The sequence below is a fragment of the Neopsephotus bourkii genome, unplaced genomic scaffold (assembly GCF_033783945.1).
Source record: "Neopsephotus bourkii isolate Nb327-2 ecotype Australia unplaced genomic scaffold, CSIRO-AGI_Nbou_v1 NB_168, whole genome shotgun sequence".
In the NCBI taxonomy this organism is placed as follows: Eukaryota; Metazoa; Chordata; class Aves; order Psittaciformes; family Psittacidae; genus Neopsephotus; species Neopsephotus bourkii.
The window spans coordinates 13,715,806-13,721,991 of record NW_026900684.1 but is presented as its reverse complement, the minus strand read 5'-3'; the positions used below and the strand labels follow the sequence as shown (position 1 = coordinate 13,721,991).

Genomic DNA, 6,186 nt, shown 5'->3' with positions numbered 1-6,186 from the left:
GTCTGAACATCATAAGCTACAGATGCCGATCAGATAATGGGTGGCAAATGCCCAAGTACTTCAGCTACACACAGGCCCTTTATTGATGAATCAATTACTGTGTGCATGAACGTATCCTCAGTGCTGACTCAGGTAAGCATCTCTACACTGCTAAAATTGAAAGCTCCTCTTGCCTCTGTCTGTATTTTGAAGGTCTAGGAATGCCTACCCTTCAGCAATTTCAAATACTTCTTGATACCCAGGTGAGATGTTCTGCAAACCCCCAATGATTAATCAAAACAGAAAAAGAGGTTTATGAAAGTTATTTTGCAGATTATATATGCAGAAAAAAAAAAGAGTTTTGCCTTGTTCAGCAACACAGAATGCAAACTATTACATTTATAGTCTTGCAGCTCTTATGTGACTACTAAACAGAGAAAAGAGCCTCAATGGAGGCTATCCAGATGAAAGAAAGCCTCTGTTGTTTTCTTTAATTAATCACATTTATATTAATAAGTTTCAAATACTCATTCTAGTATTCTTGGAATCTCCCATTTTGGTCCATGGTGGAAAAGTAGGATTACCCTGCCAACTGGTAAAAGTGAAAAATCCACCTTTCTTTTTCAACTTCAACATCTTAAGCGTACAACTGCATTAATGTGCGAAATCTGTATGCTAATGAGGACAGAGAATAACAATTTCTGTCCTTCAGAGCAATACAGTGCACAGATCATCATATATCACACCTGATGACAAGCCCAGGTCAAGCCTTTTCTCTTTGCCTTCTCTAAAAATAAGGCCTGAGACTGAGTTGCTCCTGAAGCAATAGAAAGTTCCAGCAGGAAGAAGAGGAGACTGCCAAAGCAGGATAAAGGCATACTGAAGAATTGGGTTCACTGTTCCTTTTATTGGAGTTGGGTAGGAGATAAGAGGGAAGGGGAAGATGCTAAGGAAGGAGAGAGGATATCACCTGTAGCAGTGCATACTGCTGATGCTCCCTAATTTCTCACTTAATAAAGGATTACCAACACTCAGTGCTGGCGCTACAGCTGGTGGCCAGAATATCCCAGTGGAACGCTTGGAAACAAAACAAAAGCAGAGCCACTGCTGCTCTCTCCCAATAGTTGGCTGGTTTGGGCAGCCTCCCATGCTTAAAGACAGCCCAACTGACAACCCAGTGGTGCTGCTAGGTACAGCATGGCCTGTAATAGGTAATAGTACTACAGCCTCAGAGTTCCCCACAGTTCTGAGTGTACAATAACACACAATATATATTGGAAAAATGAGAGTAGTGTCATTGAAAGAATATAATTTCATCTCTTACTTTCAAAGTTACTTGAATTCTTTGAACATCACCCACAAAAAATACCTTGTTTCACATCTATATTTTGCCCCAGTTTTGGCTACTCTAAAAGCCCAGGGGAGGTGCAAATCTACAAATGGGATATTAAAAAATTACTTCAGAATAACCATTTTATAGAAAGCCAGGCAAGCCAGCCCTTTTCAGCGCTTTTTTTTTTTTTTTTAAACCCACATAATATATCAGATATATGATATAAAATATCAGACACATGTCTGGGAGGATAAATGTAGCTATAAGACTGTTTGCTTTACAGCAATCTCTTTCTAGAATAACATTCCCATAAGACTTTCATCACCCACTTGAATTTATACCTTAGGGACAAAGTATCCCAGCAGACGCCTTGACAGAAAAGCTCAAAACTATGCCTTGGGGGGTTAGGGGAGTGGTTACCTGCAGCTCAGTGACTGAAATCATAGCTCTTTGCTGTTCTGTTTTAATTTATCTTAGACAATTACTGTTAGAGCCTGCTATATGTCCACAGTAACACACTGCTCTGAATCAGTTTTACGAAGTTTGAACAGAGCTGGCTTGTTCTATGAGAGCTCAAGCTGATCTTAGGCCACGGTATACCAACTGATAGCTAGTTGAGTTGGAGGGCAGTGGAGGAAAAGGTTAATTTCTGGCCAGAAATACTGGTCAGTATATGGTCAATAGAAGGAAATGAAAGCGTGACCAATGGGTATAACAGGATGAGAGGGATAGCAGTGGCCTCAAAACAGATCAACTAATACTCTTCTAAAAATTCACTTCTCTTTTTATAGTATAGCACTTTGTATGTTTTATCATCACAGAAAAATTTTTATTTTTATGAAAGCTGCACTAATATTTTCTAATTGCAATTCCAGTACATGTTGATAATTTTTAGTATTTTAATGCAGCTTTATTTTCATTTTTAGGTTTGGACAAACTGAATGATGTCTTAATCTGTCTTTAAGTAAAACATTTAAGTAATTATACTATTTATAGGGTCTGTGCATGACACCTACTTTCTCAATATCTTTACACATCACAGTAAAATCATATCCACTTCAGCAAGACAAAGAATGTTTTTAAATCATTCCACCAGTTCCATTTAGTGAATGACCGCAAAATGATGGATTAATATAGTTTAATACTTTTACCTTTTGTTTTCCTGATAGGTATCAGAGTCCCATAAGGGCTTACCTGTTTAGCTACAACGTGAAAATACATAGCTTATTCTGCTATTCATGGTTTTACTTCCCCTATAATGTCAAACTAAGCACAATAAACTTTAAATCAACATACTTAAAATATAACTGAAGTGCTGTTTAAGCAAACTTAGTCACATGGGTGTCTGTTTTATACTGTTGTGACTATAAACTTGCCCCTGAATCCCACACCAACACAGAGGGCTTTTCTGCTGTTGGAACAGTGAATCATTTAGATAGAAGTAATACGTTTTCATCCTGCAGATGACATGTGCAAAGTTCTGTGTTCACTATGTGACATTAACTTCACTTGACGTTGTATCCGTTCTAAGGCAGCATTCTAGGTTTTAGGGGGTTTGTTGTTTAATTGCATTATATAACAGGAGAAAAAAAAGTTAGTCTGAAATTGTGGGTCATATTGACCCTTGGTAAGCATCCAGTAATTTAGGAGCCTTTGTTAGCAATACCAATTCTTACCATTAATATTCTTCTGTTGTTAGAATGGCCAACTGACTATAATTTCATAATATTTCCTGCAGATGCCCAGAAATAACATGCATGCAAGGATAAAGAGAAGCAAGCAAATTTCAAAACAATGCTATGATCTTCATTACAGAAGTGTTCTTGTAGCAATTAAGTGTGGAGCTTCACATATGGTGTCCCATTTATCCTCATATTTTCACTGATGCAAACCTGCTACAATAATATTAATGTAAATGTAACCATACCAGTTTTCAGTCAGTGTGGGCACACAGAAAAGTTTGGGGTTTTGGGTTTGTTTTTTTTTTTTTTTTTCTTTTCCACAAGTAGTTCTTTTTTTTTTTTTTTTTTTTTTCCAATTAGAAACTGGGAGAAAGACAAGTAGCCATAATGTCACAAGTTTAGCTATGGTGGACTTCCCTTCTTTGTGTCTTCAAAGGAAACAGCTACCTCGTTATTTTACTCTCTTTTGGTGAGTCATGAGTAATGTTTTTTTCTGGTTTAGGATTATTTCATCAATGTTATTACTCTTAGCAGATGCTATGATATCCAGCAAACAGGAACAGTTTTTCTACTGAGCTATGTGGAAGGCTTCTGCCCTCTGCCTAGGTATTTTACAAAGATTACACAGGAAAACTGAAGCACGTAATTACTGCTAGACATAAATACCACAAATAGAAGGAAGTTAGTTATGCATTGCATCTATCTCACCAATAATTCTGATGCAATTATTGGAGAATTGTGACACTAGACAAAAACAGTGAAAACTTCAATGGTTATTGGCTTACAAACCTAATCTACATGCAGGACAAACAGTATGCTGAGAAGCTGCTTGTCCCTAAATATTCACTGACAAGAGTGACAGCAATAAAGACACTGAACTGGGTCTTACAGGGATATTAACGGATATAAATCAACCTGCCATGGCATCCTTTTTGCACTATCTTAAACACAACACTGAAACACTTTTTTGGAAGAGCCCCAATTTAGTACTGCAATAAAGAAATTTCTAGGATTTGGAATATTTATGCATGCATACAATCTAGTGTTCACTTTCTTTATTAGAAAGAATAACAAAGGTACAAGACTCTCTGCTTACGTTTTCAGCGTTCAGAGTTTCATGAATAGATGTTAAAGTTTTCTTACAGCATTTACACATAATTTCAGGAACAAATACGCTGTTTATAAAAAATGCAAGACTAACTCACTGAATTTGGACCTTTTGTCTCTCACAAGGAAAGCAGACAATGGTAAACCCAACATTCTTAGCCATATGACTTCACACAGTTCATGGAGAAGTCAGATGTAATACAATTTCATAAAAACACTCCCAGTATAGTCAGCAAAATATATAACAAACTTTCATTTATATCTCTTTGTTAATATGAAAGCTGTTTTAACTCAGAAATTATAACATCAGGGATGTTATTTTTTTATATTGATTTCTGAGGCTTTGTAAATATAAATCAAATATTCAGTATAGCTTTATTAACTTTTTGTATACATACCACATCAATTTCTACAAAGACAAGCATGGAAGCCATTTTTTAAGTTTATTTATGCATGGAAGAAATTACTGGGAACCTAAAGCACTGGATGAATATGACTACCATTCTGAAAAGATATAAAGGACACAAATATATTAAAATATTAGATTTTTGGTCCATAAGGGACACAAATTTTAATATCTGATGCCTAAAGCACTCTACTAATGCTTCAAATGAAACCCCTAAGGTAAAGCTAACCTCCCCCCACTACACTGACTGCAACAAGAACATACAAATGTAGACTGTTCAAATATTTTTGTGACAATAATTCTCTAAGCATAAAAGAGAATCAGCCTATTATTAGACAGTAGACTAAAATGTAATTATAGCTAAGCAACACAGTTTAAATTCACTTGAAAAACTGTTTCCAGTTCTAGGAATAATTAGCATAATACAAAAGTTAAATCTCAGGAGTGATGTTAATTATGCTCTTCTTTCAGTGTCCCAGGGAAAGAACTAAATCAGCCTATGCATCAATGTGTAGAACATTTTTTACAGACTATTACTGTTTATTAAAAACAGCCTGGGGCAAAAGTCATAAAATCTAAAATAGAAATATAATATTCATGTGGAAATACTACCAATACTAATTATTGCTGGGTTTCTGAATTACCTAAGAATATAAAAGGAGTACAGTGGAAGAGAAAAGAATAACATGTATGTTAGAGAACCAACAAATTCAAAATCACTACTTTAGCTTCACATTAGACTAGCTGAGATTCATTCACCTTAAAAGGCACAGGAAATAAATGCAAAATATGATCAGTCTTCAAACTATCATAACCTGGTGCTGTGTCTTGTGGTTCATTTTAAATTAGAATTATCTCTGTCAGAGGACTTGATAATATGGAAGAACAGCAATGTGATGAACTGTATTTCAATTTGAAAATGAGCGCTCAAGATTAAAAACATCGATTTCTCACTGAAGATGAGGTTATGGCTAACCTTGGCTGCTGCAAGGAGAGGGAGGGCCCATGTGACTTAATTCCATTTTACAAGGACAAGCCAAAAATACTGTCAGGAAGAGCCTCTCTTCCTTTTCTGTGGTCTTTCCACTGCTAAAACAGATGATGAGCTGAACTTGTTTCTATCTTTAAACAAAGTGAAGAAGAAAAGAAGGACTCAGTGTTAAAATAAGATGTTACATTTTAATATCAGTTTTTGTATTCCTGTGAATACTGTAGGTCTAACTGAGCAAACACTTGGAAATGACACTGGCGTTCTGACCATTTTCTGAGCATTCACCTCTCAGACTTGAGGAATACCTGACAACACTGAGGAAATCTGCCTTTACCAAAGGTACTTGGTCTTAGTTTTCATTCTACAGATTTAACAACCAAATCACAGAATCACAGAATGGTTGAGGTTGGAAGGGACCACTGGGGGTCATCTAGACCAACATCCCTGTGGGACCACCCCTCATCTATCCAGCCAGCTATCCTACCGTAAAAGACTATCAGGTTGGTTAAGCGTGATTTCCCTTTCGTGAATCCATGCTGACTACACCTGATCAGCTTCTGGCCTTCCCCATGCTTAGAGATAGCCTCCAGGATGAGCCATTCCATCACCTTTCTACAGATTGAGGTGAGGATAAGTGGCCTTGTAGTTCTCAGGATCCTCCTTCTTGCCATTTCTGGAGCCTGGGATG

At 36.6% G+C, this 6,186-nt stretch overlaps 1 long non-coding RNA gene across 1 annotated transcript; it reads left to right on the top strand.

Moving 5' to 3' along the window:
* On the top strand, positions 1-5,695 carry LOC133221363 (uncharacterized). The gene is made up of 3 exons (XR_009727988.1): positions 1-132; positions 3,355-3,463; positions 5,357-5,695. It is a non-coding gene; the product is annotated as an uncharacterized LOC133221363 (long non-coding RNA).
* Positions 5,696-6,186: the final 491 nt, after the last annotated feature.